Consider the following 22,557-nt stretch of genomic DNA (forward strand, 5'->3'; position numbering starts at 1 on the left):
CATCTTGCTACAAGCTTTAATGCATTGAGATACTGAAGAAAGAAAAATATTTTTACATCTTCGTGTTTATGCCACAATTTTGAAATAGAGTATTTAACTCCCAAGACATAAAACTGTTTGTGAATCAGGAGTTCAGGCTGTGGAAAGGTTATCTATAATGGTGAGAGTGTTGTTAAGCCCTCAGATCATACTTAGGAATTGCTGAGACCTACTTAAATGCTGAAACTGGAAAGTGTAATCTGAGGGAATATATTCCCTTCTGCTATCTTTTCAGTAAGAACTGAAGAACTCAATGTATACTGAGAAAACAGAATTAGATTTAAAGAGAGTCACTGTCTATATTGAAATTTCTTTTCTTCAGGAATTAAAATGAGAAAATAAATACTTACAATATGAACCAAAGACATAGAAAAATCTCTCCTGGGTGATGAATCCCAAGAAAATCTGCTCTCCTTAATACTAGGGTTAACCCTGAATGAGTCAGAATATCTGTGAGATCTTTCCCCAAGAAAACTATGGTGACTCCCTAAGAGTTCTAAATTATCAACACATAAATGTTCTATTGATTTAATGAACTCTCTACAGGAGGAATAAATCCTTAGAGAAAATGAAAAATGCTAAAAGTACAATGATGTCTAGAACAGTCTTATGGACTCTGTGGGAGAGGGAGAGGGTGGGAAGATTTGGGAGAATGGCATTGAAACATGTATAATATCATGTATGAAACGAGTTGCCAGTCCAGGTTCGATGCATGATACTGGATGCTTGGGGCTGGTGCACTGGGACGACCCAGAGGGATGGTGTGGGGAGGGAGGAGGGAGGAGGGTTCAGGATGGGGAACACATGTATACCTGTGGCGGATTCATTTTGATATTTGGCAAAACTAATACAATTATGTAAAGTTTAAAAATAAAATAAAATTAAAAAAAATAAAAGTTACTAAGTGGAAAATAGAGAAAGAAGTTATCATTTATTTTTGGTACTGCTATAGTTGACATCATATTTTTTATTAAATTATGGTTGTTTCAGATGTCTTGGGTAAGTACAATTAACTATAACAGTTAAATACTAAAACAAGGAACTTCTAATCTGAACTTCTCATCACTTTCCTAGATTAGGAAAAAGAGAGAGTTAAATGTTTTGTGTATTGCCAGTCAGCGTTACTGACAGTGAGGTTTGTTTAAAATGAGTTCGTGAAATTTCCCCCAAAATGAACTTGATTAGAATCTGCCGTTAAGTGAGATAACTTGGCAAATCATATGTCATACACACACACACACACACACACACACACATATATATATATTAGATGCTCATAGATGATTCCTCATTTTTCCTAATGATCTAAGTAGTGTAGGAAGCAAGTGAGTAGTATGGCAGCTTTATAAAATACGCGTCTTAATTTTTCTCCCAGTTCTAGAGCACTTTATGAGATTCTTCATTCTGTTACATTTTTAAAGAATTTTACAGAATTTCAGTCAGTTGGATAATGAAATGACACTGACATACCTTTCTCCTTGAAAGCATCCACATGTGATTAAGAGAACTTTTATTTCAAATGCATTTGAAAAGTATGCATTACTTTCTCATCTCCAACAAGAGACTTTAATAAGTAATATGTATATAATATCAAGAATAATCTGTTAAAAAAAGCTATATAAAAGACAGACGTACAAATCAAACTGGATTTTTAAAAATAACCCAAAGGAAAGCAGGAAAAAGAAAATAAAGAAATAAGTAAACAAACAGAAAATTTAAAAACAAAATAGAAGTATTTAACCCTAACATAGTAACCGTTCCATATAAATATGAATAATCTAACTAAAACACAAGGAATCAGAGTGGATTTAGAACACGACCCAACTATATGCTGCCTCTGAGAAAACTATTTGAAATATAATATAGGCAGGTTGAAAACTTAAAATGTAAAAAGATATTTTATGCAAACACCTGACAGAGGAAAGTAGTAGCAGCTATATTAATATCAGATAAAGTAGACTTCAGAGCCAAGAAATTTATCAGAGTTGAAGGGATACATTATATTGTGATTAGAGAGTCAGTTCACTAACAAGATATAGTAATGCTATATATATATTGGCATATACAACAAAGCTGCAAAATATCTGAAACAAAATGTGACAGAATTGAAAGGGAAGTAGACAAATTCACCACTGTAGTTGAAGATTTCAAAACCCTTCTCTTCACAGTTGATAGAACAACTAGAAAGAAAATCAGCAATTGTGTAGTAGAACTGAACAACATCATTAACCAACAGCATCTAATCAACACTCACGGAACTTTCCATTCAACAAGAATAAACAGTAGCAAGATAGACCACATCCTAGGCCATAAAACACATCTCATCAAATTTAAAAGAACTTAAATCAAACAGAATGTTCCCTGGCCACTACAAAATGAAACTAGAAATCAATAATTAAATGATAATAGAAAAATCTCCAACTTGGACAATAAACTTCTAAATAATCCATGGGATAAAGAAGTCCCAAGATAAATTTTAAAATACATTGAATTAAATGAAAATGAAAATAAACATATCAAAATTTGTGGGACATTGCTAAAGCAGTAATGAGGCAGAAATTTATAACATCAAGAATAAATATTTAAAAAGAAGAAAAGTCCAAAACCAAAAATTAAACTTCTTATGAAGAACCTAGAAAAAAAATGAGCAAAATAAACCCAAAGCAAGCAAAAGGAATAAAATAATAAACAGCAGAAATAATTGAAAAAAAGAAAAGGTAGGAGAAAATCAATAAAAACAAAGACATGGTTTTTTTAACATATTGACATAATTGACAATTTCTACAACTCTGACAAAGATAAAAGAAAGGAGACACAATATATCAGGAACAAAGCAGTTGCTTTCCATGTGGACATCAAAGGAAAATAAGAGAATCTGCACGGCAAAATCTGACAATGTCAAAAAATGAACCAATTCTTTAAAAACTTTCAAACTACTACAACTCAGTCTATGTGAAATTATTTGAATAATGCTACAAATGTTGAGGAACTTGAATTAATAATTTTAAAACAAAAAATCTCCAGGCACAGTGATTTCACCAGTGAATTCTAAATATTTAAAATAAGTATCAACACGAATTTTATGTAATCTCTTTCAGAATTTAGAAACAAGTATATCAGACAGGGTTCTCTGGAGAAACAGAACCAGTAAGGGATGTGTGTGTTTATAGATAGTATGATAGATAGATGTGTGTGTGTGTGTGTGTGCATGCATGTGCATGCATTCATGGAGACAGAGAGAGCAAGAGCAAGAGCATGCAAGACAGATTTATTTTAAGGAATTGGTTCTTGTGAGTATCAGGACTGGCAAGCCCAAAATCTCCAGGAAAGAATCAATGTTATAGTTTAACTTCCAAGGCAGTGTGTTGATAAATTTCCCAAGGGAAGTCAACACTTTTCTATCAAGGTCCTCAGCTGCTTAGATCAGACTCACCCATAATATAGAAGGTAATCTGCTTTACTAACTCTGCTTATATAAATGTTAATCTCATTTCAAAAAATACTTTCACAGAAATATCTAGAATAATGTTTAACCAATTATTTGGGTACCACAGCCTAGCCAAGTTGACACATAAAAACAATTATCACAAGGAAAGAATACTTTCCAACTCATTTTATAAAGTTAGTATTACCCTGTCAAAACCAGAAAGAGAAAACTAAGACTAATATCCCTCATAAATATAAACTCAAAATATTTTAACAAGACTTTAGCAATACAATATTCACCAAAAATGAGAAATAATTATACATCATGGACTGCTGCTGCTGCTGCTGCTAAGTCACTTCAGTCGTGTCCGATTCTGTGTGACCCCGTGGACTGCAGCCTACCAGGCTCCTCCATCATGGGATTTTCCAGGCAAGAGTACTGGAGTGGGGTGCCATTGCCTTCTCCACATCATGGACTAGAGAGGTTTATTCCAGAGATGCAAGACTAGTTCAATACTCAAAACTAAATCAAGGGAATCTACCATATTAACTAGCTAAAGAAGAAACATAACACATCAATGGATGCAGAAAAAGCATCTGACAACATTCAAAACCCTTTCATAATTTTAAACTCTCAGAGAAATAGTGATAGAAGAAAACTTGCTCAACTTACAAAACTTGCTCAACTTATAAACTTATAAACAGGTCTCTCATAATCTTGATGAAGAACATCTACAAAAAACTTACAGGTAACATTACACTTAATGATAAAAGACTGAATATCGTCCCTCTAAGATTGAGAACAAAATGAGGATGTCTAATCTTACCACTCTTACTCAACACAGTGCTGGAAGTTAGTCAGTGCAACAAAGCATGGAAAGGAAATAAAAGTCATACAGATTGGAAAGGAAGAAACAAAACTGTCCCAAATTACAGATGTGTAGAAAATCCCAAGGATCTAGAAAAAACTTAGAGGAATAATAAGTGAGTTCAACAAGATCTCAGGATATAAGAGAAAAATACAAAATTAATTGTATTTCTATGTAGTGGCCATGAACATGTAATTAAGACATTGTAATAAAAAATGCAATACCATTTACAATCCTTTCATTCTTTAATTTTAAAAAAGCTTCCAGTGTACGTCTAGCAAAACATGTATAGGGCTTTTATACTAAAAACTATAAAATGCTAATAAAAGAAATCAAAGAAGATAAATGGAGAAGCATATTGTGTTTACATATTGGAAGACTCAAGATACTAAAACACCAACTTTTCCCAAAATAATATAAAGGTTTAACATAATTCCTATCAAACATCAGCAATACTTTTTATCTACATAGAAAAGATTATTCTAAAATTTATATGTAAAGGTAAAGGAACTAGAATAGCTAAACAACTTGAAAATATTTGAAGTAATAATGACAGAACTTTCAAACTTAATGATAGACACCAATCATCAGATCCATGAAGCTCAGAATATGCAAAGCAGGTTAAATGCAAAACATATACATATTTATGCATGTGCATATTCAAATTTCAAAAAATCAGATGCAGAGAAAATCTTTAATGAAACCAGATGGGGGAAAAAAAACACCTTACCTATGTAGGAACAAGGATAAGAATATATTGGACTTCTTGTCAGAAGCTATGCAAGTACAAAGTTAAATATCTCAAGTATTGAAAGAAAAAAGCCATCAACCTAGAATTTTGTATCAGTGACATAATTCTTCAAAGATAAAGGAGAAATAGTCTCTCAGAAAAGCAAAATTAGAGAAACAGAGAATAGTGGTTGCCAGATGTTAAGGGGTCAGGGAAGAAAGTACATGTGGTTATAACAGGACACCATGAAGATCTTTGTGGTGATGGAAATGTTCTGTACCTTGACTGAATCCATATCAATATCCTGGCCATGATATTATACTGCCATTTTGCAAGGTGTTGCCACTTGGGACGGAGAAGGCAATGGCACCCCACTCCAGTACTCTTGCCTGGAAAAATCCCACGGACGGAGGAGCCTGGTGGGCTGCAGTCCATGGGGTCGCTACAGTAGGACACGACTGAGCGACTTCACTTTCACTTTTCGCTTTCATGCATTGGAGAAGGAAATGGCAACCCACTCCAGTGTTCTTGCCTGGAGAATCCCAGGGACGGGGGAGCCTGGTGGGCTGCCGTCTATGGGGTCTCACAGAGTCAGACATGACTGAAGCGACTTAGCAGCAGCAGCAGCCACTTGGGAGACTGGGTAAAGGATACATAAGATCTTTGTTATTTCTTCCAGCAGCATGTGAATCCATAATGATCTCAAATAAAAAATTTAATAGGGAAAGAACTCGGCTGTTCAGGATTGTTTCTTCTTTACCCTTATCCTAGGGTTGATGCTAACAAGTTCTGAGAAGAGGAGGAGGTAAGCAGATGGCTTCCCTGCGGCAGCAGGCACAGGTGTCTGTTGATGTGTCAGGCCCATGCTACTTTCCTGCTCCAGATATGACTCATTCTATCTTATTCTCATGGTGTGTGGAGGAGCGGCGCACCTTGACCTGGCTTCCACATAGCATCCTGGTGTCCATCTGCTAACACGTGGCCTCAATCCCTTGGTCATGATGGATCCCCGCATTCCTGCCACAGGACCAACAGAGCCTGGAGGCTCCCCTCAGCTTACATCAGTGATCTGCTCTTGGGGGACTTCTGAATGCCTTTGCTCACAACTTCAGATGCACACAAAACTGAGAAGATGTCTCTGCCCCTCCTGCCTAGATACATTGTGCCACCAGCTTTCATCTATCACATCTGCCATCTGTTCACATCAGAATGGCACGGGAGGGAGGGGTCACTTCCCTGAGAATTGCTGACCCCTGGTCCAAATTCTGGTCATAGGTTTCTATCTTCCAAACTGCACATTTAACAAGGGGTTTCCTCATAGCCACGTTCTCTCAGCCTTCACTACAAGAGACACTGGTTCTACAAGGACGCCTGTGAATTTCTCCATCTTCCATTTAAACCAGCAGTTTTGAAACTAGAACCAAGAATATGCCACCATTGTCATTCAGGTTTCATAACACCTTCCCTTTCCCTTATGCTTAGACATAAACAATGTACAACTTATGACTAACTTATTTGGGCTGAAGGGAAATATCTTTGGGCAACCAAGTAAAGAGAAGAGATTTTAAACAGCCTGGCAAAAAAGGACAAACACATCAATGAACACATCGGGGTGAGGGGTTACATCCACGGTAAGGAATCTCTGCATTGTGTGAAGGGTGCATCAGCCACGCTCCCAAGGCACCACCTGCCCCCAGCATGCCGGGCCTTGGCTGATGGGCTTCCACCATGAACACAGCAGACAATTTGTCTCCAAAGATAACACAAACCTGCCATGGACCTTAAGACTCAAGAGGCTCTTTGGAAATACTTCTTAAAGTGAATGTTTTCATATTAAAGAAAAAGGAAGACATACATGGCAGGGGAAGGAAAAAAAAGAAAAAAGAACAGGAAAACCTTGAACACAAAACCTGAGGGAAATGGACCATTTGCAAACCCTTGTCTTAATTTTATCTTGACAAGAAAGCTTCTTTTCTCCTTTCCTCTGTGCTGTCCACCTACTTCCTGATAACTTTCACTTCACTGAAGCCCTGTTTCCATACAGACCCCTGTGAGGTCTTCTTGTTGCGCACACAAAGATCCTTTTCAAAAGCTCAGTGCTGGCAGTATACTTGCTTGATACTTAGCGGCTGCTTGTTAAGTCGCTTCACATCCTGGTGCACAGAGCACTATAGATAATTAACCTTGTGAATTCCTTATAAACATCCAAGTCAATGTCCCCTTGGTCAAAGATTTCAAACACAAGAAAATCTTTTGTGTGAACAGGAAACTGATTGGCGTACTTACTGTTAACTAGACAAACAACTGCAAGTGAATTGCATTTGTTCTCTTGGCAGCTCTGTTTCTACAAAGAGGCTTAACTAGAAGATTAAAACAAATTCTATCTTAAAATATTGAGCTGTAAAATCATACACCTGCTCAGAGTTCAAAGGCCCATGATCTTATTACAGGTTGTATAAGCATCTGGAAAATTTTACACAGAAACACGGTTCATAGTAACAAACCTGGACATCTTGGGCAAACCTTCCCAAGTCCAAGGTTTCCTGGGCTGGCAGATTGAAAAGAGAAGGCCAAATTTATCAGCTTCCTCAAGGAAAGCCAGTTGGACTGATAGCGTGGAGAGTTTTGGAAACTTGCACAGTATCATTGCTGCGAGGAAAATGCTAAGTTCTACAAGGGCAGGGAAAACATGAAGCTACTTTTGGATTCTATGTCAGAAAGGTTTTGCCAATTCCAGAATGATTATGGTTATTAAGAAAAATACTGTTTCCTGGCCTATATGGTGATTATCCTTTGTTGTTGTGGAGTCTCTAAGTCATGTCTGACTCTTTTGCGACCCCATGGACTGTAGCCTGCTAGGCTCCTCTGTCCATGAGATTTCCCAGGCAAGAATACTGGAGTGGGTTGCCATTTCCTCCTCCAAGGAATCTTCCAGACCCAGGGATCAAACCCACACCTCCTGCTTTGGCAGGCGGATTCTTTACTGCTGAGCCACCAAGGAAGCCCAATTACCTTTTATTTCCCATCAGAGATAAGTATTAGAAGTAAATGGGGTACATAGAGAAATTTTCGAAAGGCTGTGGGCTGTTTAAACTTTCACCAAGATTGAAACTTTCTGGGAGACTGCCCACACACAAGATAAAAATTAATATGATCCAGGGATGCAGAAGGTGATTCAAGGAGTATTGTTAAGAAAATGACTGTTTTTATTACTACCTAAAATTTTCAAAGGAATGACCTAATGCTGCACAGAATGAATAGACCACCTCTTAGAGGAGAGTTGGGTCTATTTTTTTAACCCAAAGCAGGAAGGACTCCTCCTGGGCTCTGTCCCTGTCCTGAAGCTGCCCTGGGCCCCCTGCCAAGGATTGCTCATTAGGCTCCTACTGCTTTTGTGTCCTGATCCAACCGTTTTGCCTTCTGCTCTCACCCCTTTCCTCTATGATGTACCGCCGACATGCTACGTGATAGAAGAGACAGGCATTCCCTGGCTATTTGCTTAGAGTAGGGAAGATCACCTTGGGCTGACGTGAAAATCAGTTTTTGGCTTTGTCTTCAAGACAGAGACACACATAAAAATCCACTAAAAACTGAGACAAGGCTGGGTGTTCCTTGGGCTCTGAAGGATTATGTTTCTCTTGAAGTGAAGTGAAAATCACTTAATCATGTCCAGCTCTGTGACCCCATGGACTATATAGTCCATGGAATTCTCCAGGCCAGAATACTGGAATGGGTAGCCTTTCCCTTTTCCAGGGGATCTTCCCAACCCAGGGATCAAACCCAGGTCTCCCACATTGCAGGTGGATTCTTTACCAGCTGAGCCACAAGGGAAACCCAAGAATACTGGAGTGGGTAGTCTATCCGTTCTCCAGTGGATCTTCCTGACTCAGGAATCAAACCAGGGTCTCCTGCATTAAAGGGGGATTCTTTACCAACTGAGCAAGAAACAAATTGTCTTTAGGAACTTGAATCACTCCTGTGGATCCTTCCTATGGGCTGTGCCAGCACATGGGTCACTGTGGGCTTGATGCCAGTGACTGTCCCCTCTGGGCAGCAGAACTCATACAGTGCCCACTTGCAACCTTCAACCTCTTACGGAATAAGGAGCCAGATCTCCTGGTAAAATGGGCTCCCTTTCTTTCAGGGAAAGAATTATGTCTTAATTACTCACTTTCCAGAGAAATTTTCTTTACAAAAGCTCCCAAGATTAAGCCTCGTGGCAGTTCCTTGTTCGTTTTAGCAGAGGTTTCAAACCGGCTGAACTCAAAAACACATTCATTACTCTGTGGCTCTCTCTCAAGTTCCCTGTTTCTCCAAATGTCTGTTATACTTCTGAGCCACTCAGTTCAGTTGTTCAGTTGTGTCCGACTCTTTGTGACACCGTGGACTGCAGCACTCCAGGCTTCCCTGTCCATCACCAACTCCCAGAGTTTGCTCAAACTCATGTCCATCGAGTCCATGATGTCATCCAACCATCTCATCCTCTGTTGTCCCCTTCTCCTCCCACCTTCAATCTTTCCCAGCATCAGGGTCTTTTCTAAGGAGTCAGTTCTTCGCATCAGGTGGCCAAAGTATGGGAGTTTCAGCTTCAACATCAGTCCTTCCAATGAATATTCAGGACTGATTTCCTTTAGGATGGACTGGTTGGATCTCCTTGCAGTCCAAGGGACTCTCAAGAGTCTTCTCCAACACCACAGTTCAAAAGCATCAATTCTTCGGCGCTCAGCTTTCTTTATAGTCCAACTCACACATCCATACATGACCACTGGAAAAACCATAACTTTGACTAGATGGACTTTTGTCAGCAAGGTAATGTCTCTGCTGTTTAACAAATACGCTGCCTAGGTTGGTCATAGCTTTTCTTCCAAAAGCAAGCGTTTTTTAATTTCATGGCTGCACTCACCATTTGCAGTGATTATGGAGCCCCCCCAAATAGTCTCTCACTCTTTCCATTGTTTCCCCATCTATTTGCCATGAAGTGATGGGACTGGATGCCATGATCTTAGTTTTTTGAATGTGTTTTAAGCCAGCTTTTTCACTCTCCTCTTTCACTTTCATCAAGAGGCTTTTTAGTTCTTTGCTTTCTGCCATAGTTCAGTTCAGTTCATTTGCACAGTCATGTCCGACTTTTCGCAATCCCATGAAACACAGCACACCAGGCCTCCCTGTCCATCACCAACTCCTGGAGTTCACTCAGACTCACGTCCATCGAGTCAGTGATGCCATCCAGCTATCTCATCCTCTGTCGTCCCCTTCTCCTCCTGCCCCCAATCCCTCCCAGCATCAGAGTCTTTTCCAATGAGTCAATTCTTCACATGAGGTGGCCAAAGTATTGGAGTTTCAGCTTTAGCATCATTCCTTCCAAAGAAATCCCAGGGCTGATCTCCTTCAGAATGGACTGGTTTGATCTCCTTGCTGTCCAAGGGACTCTCAAGAGTCTTCTCCAACACCACAGTTCAAAGCATAAATTCTTTGGCACTTAGCCTTCTTCACAGTCCAACTCTCACATCCATACATGACCACAGGAAAAACCATAGCCTTGACTAGTCGTAAGCGTGGTATAATCTGCATATCTGAGGTTATTGATGTTTCTCCTGGCAATCTTAATTCCAGTTTGTGCTTCATCCAGCCCAGCATTTCTCATTATGTACTCTGCATATAAGTTAAATAAGCAGGGTGACAATATACAGCCTTGATGTTCTCCTTTCCCTGTTTGGAACCAGTCTGTTGTTCCATGTCCAGTTCTAGCTGTTGTTTCTTGACATGCATACAGGTTTCTCAGGAGGCAGGTCAGGTGGTCTGGCATTCCCATCGCTGGCTCAGCTGGTAAAGAATCTGCCTTCAATGTAGGAGACCTGGGTTCAATCCCTGGGTTGGGAAGATCCCCTGGAGAAGGGAAAGGCTACCCACTCCAGTATTCTGGCCTGGAGAATCTGAGCCACTAAATGTACTTAATTTTATAATCCAGCTAAAACCTCTAAAAACAAGACTTCCAGGGGTTTAGCTCAATGAGTAGAGTCATGACAGTGTCATGTAATGTGACTGATTGGAGTTTCCCTAGCTTTGGCTGTAGCTCTCTGTCTGGCCTGAGCTCCTCTCCGGGAAGCAAGCCCTGCACATCACCACATCGCCCTCTCATCTGTTTCCTGCCAGTTCAGCAGGCAGCATGGCACCTACGTTCAAGTCAGGATTGCACTACTTCCTAGCCATGTAACCTTGGGGATCATTGCCTTTACCTCTCCAAGTCTTGGATTCTGGCTTAGCACCATGCTAAACAGTCTTATCTGGTCTTCCTTTCTGGAGTTTCCCTTGGACTCAGAGGCCATTTCCCTCAGAACTGAAAAAGACAAAGCATTGCCATGCAACCAACAAAGAATTGATGCCTGTTCCTTGACCCTCCCTTTATAAGATTTCCTATTTCCTGCTGCAGCTGCTGAAATTAGAGATTCACTGACTTGAACAGTGGCTACTGACTCATTTCTCATCTTCCTATGACATCAACAATACTTACTATATATGTGGAGAGAGACAGAAGGAAAGAGGGGAGAGGTACCTACCATGGGGTGATGAAAACTTAATAAATGTTGTATGAATGAATTAATGCTACTAAGTGAAAACCTGGTAGAACTTTTTAATAACTAAGATGGAAATGTCTGGACCCCCAGATGTATTATTTAACAAAACACTTTTCAACAGCCAACACTAAAATTCACGGTGATCTCCTGGCTGCACTGAAAAGATTTCATCTTTTGAACAGGAATGTTCACATGTCCATTAGGTTTCCCTATCAACAATGTTCAATGATGAACACAGACAGGCCTGATTTTCCTGGTTACACGAAGGTCAAGTTGCCTAGTCTGTGCCACTTATCAGGCATTTCCTCATACCTCGTGTCAAAGGCTAAATTTATGCCTGAGTAAAGAATAATAGAACAAAATCCCAGATATGAAATTGTTAGAAAACACTAAAAGTATAAAAACTGATAACAAGTACTATTTCAAATGGTTATAGTGAAGATTAGATGAGATTATATAAGCACCTAAGTTACTGAGCAGAGAGTTTACCCCTTGATAAGCTTACTCCTTGGAAGGAAAGTTATGACCAACCTAGATAGCATATTCAAAAGCAGAGACATTACTTTGCCAACAAAGGTCCATCTAGTCAAGGCTATGGTTTTTCCTGTGGTCACGTATGGATGTGAGAGTTGGACTGTGAAGAAGGCTGAGTGCTGAAGAATTGATGCTTTTGAACTGTGGTGTTGGAGAAGACTCTTGAGAGTCCCTTGGACTGCAAGGAGATCCAACCAATCCATTCTGAAGGAGATCAGCCCTGGGATTTTTTTGGAGGGAATGATGCTGAAGCTGAAACTCCGGTACTTTGGCCACCTCATGCGAAGAGTTGACTCATTGGAAAAGACTCTGATGCTGGGAGGAATTGGGGGCAGGAGGAGAAGGGGACGATAGGGGATGAGATGGCTGAATGGCATCACTGACTCGATGGATGTGAGTCTGAGAGAACTCTGGGAGTTGGTGATGGACAGGGAGGCCTGGCGTGCTGCAATTCATGGGGTCGCAAAGAGTTGCACACGACTGAACGACTGAACTGAACTGAACTGAAACACTCAGTAAACACAAGTTCTTGTTATTTTTACCAAAGTATAAAATAGCATTTGAAATCTCAGAGACCGCAACCAAGCTAAAAATACGCAGCAACATTTATAAATATGTCAATACTAAGGACAAGTGTCTGCTGTCTGTTAATATCCTGTCATCATAAACATCCATCATGGTAGGGATCCCAGGACAAAGGGTCTGAGGGAGGGAACTGGATGCCTGTGAATCATTGAAGAAGTACTCTTCAGAAAAACCTGTAAAAGAGGTGAGGAAAGTTAAGAGAGCGGAGGATGATAAGCTAAGCAAGGATGTGGTCTCAGATGAAGTCCAGTCTTGCATCACGCTACGGGGAAGCTCTGGAACTTAAAACCCAACACAGAGCTGTCACCCACGTAGGCAAGGAGGCTGGTCTTTCGTATTTCCATGCTCATCAGTAATTTGCTGTGGGCTGCTCTTCTCCCCACCCCCACCCCCAAACACACACAAAAGATGGGGCATAATCTACAGGACAAGGCAGCTTCCTTCAGCGGAGGGCAGTTCTCCAGAAAGGACAGCCCATAGCAGCTACCACCCACAGCCCTGAGGCATATTTACAAAAAGATGTGGTAGACTGCTGGCAAAAATTAGGCCAGTTATTCTCCTTTCTATATCCATGTCCCTTGCAATGGGACCTTCTGGCCCCATACCTTTTGTATCTGAACTGGCTTCATGACTTATTTAAAATTAATTCCTATCTTTTTCTTTTTCTTTTTTTATTTAAGGATAATTGCTTTACAAAATTTTGTTTTCTGACAAACCTCAATATGAATCAGCCATAGTCATACATATATCCCCTCCCTTTTGAACCTCCCTCCCATCTCCTTCCCTGTCTCACTCCTCTAGGTTGATACAGAGCCCCAGTTTGAGTTTCCTGAGCCATACAGCACATTCATGTAGGCTATCTATTTTACATATGGTAATGTAAGTTTCCATGTTACTCTTTCCATACATCTTACCCTCTCCTCCCCTCTCCGTGTCCATAAGTCTATTCTCTATGTCTGTGTCTCCATTGCTGCCCTGAAAATAAATTCTTCAGTACCATTTTTCTAGATTCCATATATGGTATTTATCTTTCTCTTTCTGACTCACTTCACTCTGTATAGTAGGTTCTAGGTTCATCCACCTCATCAGAACTGACTCAAATGCATTCCTTTTTATGGCTGAGTATTATTTCATTGTGTATATGTATCACAACTTCTTTATCCATTCATCTGTCAATGGACATCTAGGTTGCTTCCATGTTCTAGCTGTTGTAAATAGTGCTGCAATGAACAATAGGATACATGTGTCTTTTTCAATTTTGGTTTCCTCAGAATATAGGCCTAGGAGTGGGATTGCCGGGTCATATGGTGGCTTTATTCCTAATTTTTTTAAGGAATCTCCATGCTGTCTTCCATAGTAGTTGTATCAATTAACATTCCCACCAACAGAGCAAGAGCATTCCCTTTTCTCCCCACCCTCTCCAGTATTTATTGTTTGTAGACTTTTTGATGATGGCCATTCTGACCGGTGTGAGGTGATAGCTTGTGGTTTTGATTTGCACTTCTCTAATAATGAGCAATGTTGAGCATTTTTTTCATGAGTTTGTAACCATCTGTATGTCTTCTTAGAGAAATGTCTGTTTAGGTCTTCTTCAAACTTGTTTTTTGGTTTTTTTTTTTTAATAATTTTATTTTTAAACTTTACAAAATGTATTAGTTTTGCCAAATATCAAACTTTTTGATTGTTTGTTTTTCTAGCATTGAGTTTTACAAGCTGCTTGTATATTTTGGAAATTAATCCTTTGTCAGTTGTTTCATTTGCTATTATTTTCTCCCATTCGGAGGGTTGTCTTTTCACCTTGCTTATAGTTTCCTTTGCTGTGCAAAAGCTTTTAAGTTTAATCAGGTCCCACTTGTTCACTTTTGTTTTTATTTCCATTATTCTAGGAGGTGGGTCATAGAGGATCTTGCTTTGATTTATGTCGAGTGTTCTGCTTATGTTTTCCTCCAAGAGTTTTATAGTTTCTGGTCTTACATTTAGGTCTTTAATCCATTTTGAGTTTATCTTTGTGTGTGATGTTAGGAAGTTTTCTAATTTCATTATTTTACATGTAGCTGTCTAGTTTTCCCAACACCATTTATTGAAGAGGCTATCTTTGCCCCATTGTATATTCTTGCCTCCTTTGTCAAAAATAAGGTACCCATAGGGGCATGGGTTTATTTCTGGGCTTTCTATCTTGTTCCATTGGTCTGTATTTCTGTTTTTGTTCCAGTACTATACTGTCTTGATGATTGTAGCTTTGTAGCATAATCTGAACTCAGGAAGGTTGATTCCTCCAGCTCCATTCTTTCTCAAGACTGCTTTGGCTATTCAGGGTCTTTTGTGTTTCCATATGAATTGTGAAATTTTTTGTTCTAGTTCTATGAAAAAATGCCATTGGTAATTTGATAGGGATCACATTGAATCTGTAGATTGCAATTGGTAGTATACTTATTCTCACAATATTGATTCTTCCTACCCAGGAACATGGAATATCTCTCCATCTGTTTATGTTGTTTTTGATTTCTTTCATCAGTGTCTTATAATTTTATGTGTACAGTTCTTTTGTCTCCTTAGATAAGTTTATTCCTAGATATTTAATTCCTTTTGTTGCAATGGTGAATGGGACTGATTCCTTAATTTCTCTTTCTGGTTTTTCATTGTTAGTATATATAAACGTGAGTAATTTCTGTGTATTGGTTTTGTATCCTGAAACTTTATTAAATTCACTGATTAGCTCTAGTAATTTTCTGATACTGTCTTTAGGGCTTTCTATGTCATCTGCAAACAGTGAGAGTTTTACTTCTTCTTCTCCGATCAGGATTCCTTTTATTTCTTTTTCTTCTCTGATTGCCGTAGCTAGGACTTCCAGAACTATGTTGAATAATAGTGATGAAAGTGGACACCCTTGTCTTGTTCCTGATCTTAGGGGGAATGCTTTCAGTTTTTCACATTGAGAATAATGTTTGCTGTAGGCTTATCATATATGGCCTTTACTATGTTGAGGTAGGTTCCTTCTGTGCCCATTTCTTGAAAAGTTTTAATCATAAATGGGTGCTGAATTTTGTCAAAGGCTTTTTCTGCATCTATTGAGATGATCATATGGTTTTTATCTCTCAATTTGTTAATATGGTGTATCACATTGATTGATTTGCATATATTGATGAATCCTTGCATCCCTGGAATAAACCCAAATGATCATGGTGTATGAGCTTTTTGATGTGTTGCTGAATTCTTTTAAAATTTTGTTGAGGATTTTTGTATCTATGTTCATCAGTGATATTGGCCTGTGGTTTTCTTTTTTTGTGTTGTCTTTGTCTGGTTTTGGCACCATCAGGGTTATGGTGGCCTTGTAGAATGAGTTTGGAAGTGTTGCTTCCTCTGCAATTTTTTGAAAGCATTTTAGAAGGATAGGCATTAACTCTTCTCTAAATGTTTGACAGAATTCTCCTGTGAAGCCATCTGGTCCTGGGCTTTTGCTTTTTGGGAGATTTTTTATCACAGCTTCAATTTCAGTGCTTGTAATTGGGTTGTTCATAATTTCTATTTCATCCTGGTTCAGTCTTGGAAGATTGATCTTTTCTAAGAATCTGTCCATTTCTTCCAGGTTATCCTTTTATTGCCATATAGTTGTTCATAATAGTCTCTTATAATCCTTTGTATTTCTGCGTTGTCTGTTGTAACCTCTCCTTTTTAATTTCTAATTTGGTTGATTTGATTCTTCTCTCTTTTGTTCTTGATGAGTCTAGCTAAAGGTTTGCCAATTTTGTTTATCTTCTCAAAGAGCCAAGCTTTCAGTTTTATTAATCTTTACTATTGTTTCTTTCATTTCTTTTTCATTTATTTCTGCTCAGATTTTTATGATTTCTTTCCTTCTACTAATTTTGGTGGTTTTTGTTCTTATTTTTCCAGTTGTTTTAGGTGTAAAGTTAGGTTGTCTATTCGATGTTTTTCTTGTTTCTGGCGGTAGGATTGTATTGCTATAAACATCCCTCTTTGAAGTGCTTTTGCTGGATCCCATAGGTTTTGAGTTGTTGTGTTTTCATTGTAATTTGTTTCTAGAAATTTTTTGATTTCCCCTTTGATTTCTTCAGTAACCTGTTGGTTACTTAGAAATGTGTTATTTAATCTCCATGTGTTTATGTTTCTTATAGTTTTTTTTTTCTTTTTTTCTTGTAACTGATATCTAGTCTCATAGAGTTGTGGTCAGAGAAGATGCTTGATATGATTTCAATTTTCTTGAATTTACTGAGGTTTGATTTGTGACCCAAAATGTAGTCTATCCTGGAAAATGCTCCATGTGCACTTGAGAAGAAGGTGTATTCTGCATTTGGATGGAATGTGTTGAAGATATCAGTGAGATCCATCTCATCTAATGTATCATTTAAGACTTATGTATCCTTATTAATTTTCTGTTTTGATGATCTGCCCATTGCTGTGAGTGGGGTGTTAAAGTCTCCTTCTATTATTGTGTTACTATCAATTTCTCCTTTTAGGTCTGATAGTGTTTGTCTTATGTATTGAGGTGCTCCTATGCTGGGTGCATAGATATTTACAATTGTTATGTCTTCTTCTTGGATTGATCTCTTGATTATTATGTAGTATCCTTCCTTATGTCTTGTAATATTCTTTAAGATCTATTTTGTCTAATATGAGGATTGCTGCTCCAGCTTTCTTTCGCTTCCCATTTGCATGGAATATATTTTTCCATCCTCTCACTTTCAGTCTATATGTGTCTTTAGGTCTGAAGTGGGTTTCTGGTAGACAGCATATATCTGGGTCTTGTTTTTGTATCCATTCAGCCAGTCTGTATCTTTTGGTTGGAGCATTTAATCCATTTACATTTAAAGTAATTATTGATATATATGTTCCTATTGCCATTCTCTTAATTGTTTGGGGTTGAGTTTGTAGATCTCTTTTCTTCTCTTGTATTTCTTGACTATATAATTCCCTTTAACATTTGTTGTAAAGCTGGCTTTGTGGTACTGAATTTTCTTAACTTTTGCTTGTCTGAAAAGCTTTTTATTTCTCCCACAATTTTGAATGAGATCCTTGCTGGGAAAGTAATCTTGGTTGTAGATTTTTCCCTTTCAGTACTTTAAATATATCATGCCACTCCCTTCTGGCCTGCAGAGTTTCAACTGAAAGATCAGCTGTTAAGCGTATGGGGTTTCCCTTGTATGTTACTTGTTGCTTCTCCCTTGCTGCTTTTAATATTCTTTCTTTGTATTTAGTCTCTGTTAGTTTGATTAATATGTATCTTGGCATGTTTCTCCTTGGGTTTATCCTGTATAGTACTCTTTGTGCCTCTTGGACTTTTCCATGTTGGGGAAATTTTCAACTATAACCTCTTCAAAAATTTTCTTATACCCTTTCTTTTTCTCTTCTTCTTCTGGGACCCTATAATTCCAATGTTGGTGTGTTTGATCTTGTCCCAGAGGTCTCTGAGACTATCCTCAGTTCTTTTCATTATTTTTACTTTATTTTGCTCTTCAGAAGTTATTTCTACCATTTTATCTTCCAGTTCACTGATTTGTTCTTCTGCTTCAGATATTCTGCTATTGATTCCTTCTAGAGTATTTTTCGGAGAAGGCAATGGCACCCTACTCCAGTACTCTTGCCTGGAAAATCCCATGGATGGAGGAGCCTGGTAGGCTGCAATCCATGGGGTCGCTAAGAGTCAGACACGACTGAGCAACTTCACTTTCACTTTTCACTTTCATGCACTGGAGAAGGAAATGGCAACCCACTCCAGTGTTCTTGCCTGGAGAATCCCAGGGACGGGGGAGCCTGATGGGCTGCCGTCTATGGGGTCGCACAGAGTCGGACACGACTGAAGCGACTTAGCAGCAGCAGCAGCGTATTTTTAATTTCAGTAATTGTGTTATTTGTCTCTGTATGTTTATTCTTTAATTCTTCCAGGTCTTTGTTAATTGATTCTTGTATTTTCTCCATTCTGTTTTCAAGGTTTTTGATCATTTTTACTATCATTATTCTTATATCTTTTTCAGGTAATTTTCCTATTTCCTCTTCATTTATTTGGACTTCTGTGTTTCTAGTTTGTTCCTTCATTTGTGTAGTATTTCCCTGCCTTTTCATTATTTTTTTTTATTTTATTTTTAAACTTTACAATATTGTATTAGTTTTGCCAAACATCGAAATGAATCCGCCACAGGTATACCCATGCTCCCCATCCTGAACCCTCCTCCCTCCTCCCTCCCCACACCCTCCCTCTGGGTCGTCCCAACATATTGTGTTTAAGGTCTCCTTTTCCCAGCCTTCAAGGCTGAATTCTTTCTTCCTTTTGTTTTCTGCCCTCCTACAGGACTTCCCTGGTGGCTAAGATGGTAAAGCATCTGTCTACAATGCAGGAGACCTGGGTTCAATCCCTGGGTTGGGAAGATCCCCTGGAGAAGGAAATGGCAATCCACACCAGTACTATTGCCTGGAAAATCCCATGGACAGAGGACCCTGGTTGACTACAGTCCATGGCATCACAAAGAGTCGGACACGACTGAGTGACTTCACTTCCCCTTTCATTTTCATGGTTGGTCCAGTGGGTCTGTGTAAGCTTTATATAGGTTGAGATTTGTGCTGAGTTTTTGTTTGTTTGTTTTTCCTCTGATGGGCAAGGCTGAGTGAGGTGGTAATCCTGTCTGTTGATGACTAGGTTTGTAGTTTTGCTTTGTTTGTTGTTTAGATGAGGTGTCCTGCACAGGGTGCTACTGATGGTTGGGTCTTGTATTCAAGTGGTTTTCTTTGTATAAGTTCTCACTATTTGATACTCCCTAAGGTTAGTTCCTGGAGTAGGAAATGGCAACCCACTCCAGTATTCTTGCCTAGAGAATCCCATGGACAGAGGAACCAGGCAGGCTACAGCCCATAGGGTTGCACAGGGTTGGACACAACTCAAGAGACGTGGCCGCCACTGCCACAAGGTTAGTTCTCTGATAGTCTAGGGTCTTGGAATCAGTGCTTCCACCCTGAGACAAAACCCATTGTCTCAGGGTTTTATATCTGGTCAGGAATGAAAATTCCACAAGTGGTTTGTTATGGCATTAAGTGAGATTAAAACTAATATCCAAAAACGAGAAACCAAAGATGAACCCCAGACAAAAGTCAGTTACAAAATCAGGCAAATAATAATTAAAATAATGGAATATACATATATACACCCATGAGCAGAATCAAAACAGTGCAACAAAAATAATAAAGAACAATAGATTGACCCAGCGAACAAAGGAAATCAAAAATTATATTTACCAGTTAAGAACAAAACTAACTGAAGCACAAACTGGGAAACAAAACTAAAGCAAGGTGCCAAGTGGGGAATAAAGCAATGAAAACAAAACTAACAAATTTGCTGAGAGGGAAAAAATAGATATGCAAAGTTAATAGAGGTAGATGAAGAAGATTTATATACATTAAAGATTAACTTCAAGGGGAAAAGAACAGTAGGAAAGGCAAACAAAGGAATCAATGTAGAAAAAATATAATAGGTCTAAAAAAAATTAAAAGTAAAAATTATAAAAGAGAGAAAAAAATGGAAGAAAAAGTAAAAAAAAAAAAAAAAAAAAAAAAAGGAAAACTCCACAGAACTGCAAAAGCCCAATGTAGAAGCAGAGGTTTATAACAACAATAAAAAGTATGACTGAATATACACATATACATCCATAAGCAAAATCTAAACAAAAATAAAGTGCAATAGATTGACCCAGTGAACAAAGGAAACCAAAAATTATGTTGAAACTAACTAAAGCACAAAATAGAAAACAAAACTAAAGCAAGGTGCCAAGTGGGGAATAAAGCAATGAAAATAAAACTAACAAATATGTTAAGAGGAAAGGAAAGAACGAACAGATATGCAAAGATAAATAGAGATAGATAAAGAAGATTTATATACATTAAGGATTAACTGCAAAGGGAAAAGAACAGTAGGAAAAGCAAACAAATGAATAAATGTAGAAAAAATAATAGGTTTAAAACATTAAAATTAAAAAAAGAGGGAAAAAAAAAAAGAAAATTCCCCAGAACTGCAAAAGTCCAAAATAGAGTCAGAGGTTTATAACAATAAAAAATGTGACTGAGGAAAAAAAGAAAAAAAAAAAAAAAGCTTAAAAGCTTTTCTCCAATACATGAAAGTGAAAAAATAAAGTGAAGTCGCTCAGTCGTGTCCGACTGCTAGCGACCCCATGGACTGCAGCCCACCAGGCCCCTCTGTCCATGGGATTTTCCAGGCAAGAGTACTGGAGTGGGGTGCCATTGCCTTCTCCAAATTATACTTCATAGTGCCAATAAAATCGACAACTACAATGCAGGGTGGGGGGCAAAGGGGAAGGAAACAAAAAGAAAAAAAAAATCCAAAAGAATCTACAGAACAAGTCACAATATAAGAATAATAAATGTTCTTCTTGAGTCACTGCTGTCAGAGTCTTTCCCTCGCTGGGAGTCACAGTCCACCTCACCTCCCTAGGATGCCCTCCAACACTGTGCTGATCTCTGGACCTGCTGTGGGGGCAGCTCAGGATCTAATCTGGTCCTACTTCTCTGTGTTCTTGCCTCCAATGTCCACAGCTATCAGAACTAGTGCGTTTTTTTGTGTGGGAGCTCTCAATGACCCTTTATATATTCCACACACACAGAGTCTGCCTAGTTGATCATGTGGATTTAATCTGCAGCTTGTACAGTTTGTGGGAGGGTTTTGGGTCTTCTTCCTTAGTCACACTGCCCCTGGGTTTCAACTGTGGTTTTATTTCCACCACTGCATGTGGGTCATCCACTGGGGTTTGTTCCTGAGGCAGCCCTGGAGGATGTGTGTTTGCCCCTGTGAGGGCCAGGTGCAGAGGTGGTGCAGCTGCTTGGGTCGCAAGGGTCTTGTAGCACCGGGTGCTCAGGGGAGTTGGTGGCTAGGACAGTAGGAAATACAGGGCTCTAGAAGGGTATGGCAACCAGTACTGGCTTTGCTCCAGTATTCTTGCCTGGAGAATTCCCCTTCCTGACAGAGAAACCTGGCAGGCCATAGCCTACAGTGTCACAAAGAGTCGGACACTACCAAGGCACCCTGCACACATAGACGAAAGACTTTTTTTGCCTGTGGAAACTCTGTCCAGTGAGAGTTGAGCGTGAAGGTGGCGCAGCTGCTTGGCTTGTGGGGACCCTGGCAGTGCCAAGTGTGCAGGGACACGGACTGCCTCCACTGCAGGAGTTATGGCCCTATCAGAGTCTTTTTTTGAGCTTCTAGTAGCTGGTGATCAGAAGGCCTCTTTGGCCAGTCTTTTTCTGTAGCTCTGACCATTCAGGGACTTAGAGGGCTCCCTTGCCTGGGGTCCTTCTCTGTTGTTCGGAGCATCAGGCACATAGAGGAACCCCCCTGACTGGGGTCCTACTCTGTAGTTCGGCACATCAGGCACTTAAAGGAGCACCCTGGGTGGGGTCTTACTCTGTAGTTCAGTGCATCAGGTGTTTGATGGGCCAGCCTCTCTATTGTTCAGCTGCCAGTGCTGGCATTTGGGGGAGAAAATTTATGCTGATGGCTCTACCCCTACACATGACTCAGCAGTATCGCCTTGCTTCCATGGCTGCCCGACTTTCCTCCACAGGCATTTCCCAGCACAATCTTCTCCCTCATATCGCCTAGACCCATCTCTCTGCAGTCAACAGCAGCCCTCACTCTGGTATTGCTCCACAATCCCTAAACTCCATCTCCCAGCTGCTGCACCTTCCAGGGGAATCTGTGTCCCTGTCTGGGGTACGTATGGCTGCTGCAAGGACCGTCTGATTCCCATTCCATTTAGGCCCTCACAGATCAGTTGTTTCACTC

At 39.4% G+C, this 22,557-nt stretch overlaps 1 long non-coding RNA gene across 7 annotated transcripts in view; it reads right to left on the bottom strand.

Annotated features, from left to right (window-relative positions):
* Window positions 1–22,557, bottom strand: part of LOC112586947 — a 506,468-nt gene that overhangs the window by 429,888 nt on the left and 54,023 nt on the right. Inside the window, exon 3 of one of the 7 annotated variants that reach the window (XR_006553466.1) lies at window positions 12,685–12,931. The exons of the other annotated variants lie outside the window; for them this stretch is intronic. This is a non-coding gene — a long non-coding RNA (uncharacterized LOC112586947). Of the gene's footprint in view, window positions 1–12,684; window positions 12,932–22,557 lie in introns of those variants that run through there. 7 annotated transcript variants of the gene reach the window in all.

Source organism: Bubalus bubalis, chromosome 9, assembly GCF_019923935.1.
Source record: "Bubalus bubalis isolate 160015118507 breed Murrah chromosome 9, NDDB_SH_1, whole genome shotgun sequence".
NCBI classification, from domain to species: Eukaryota; Metazoa; Chordata; class Mammalia; order Artiodactyla; family Bovidae; genus Bubalus; species Bubalus bubalis.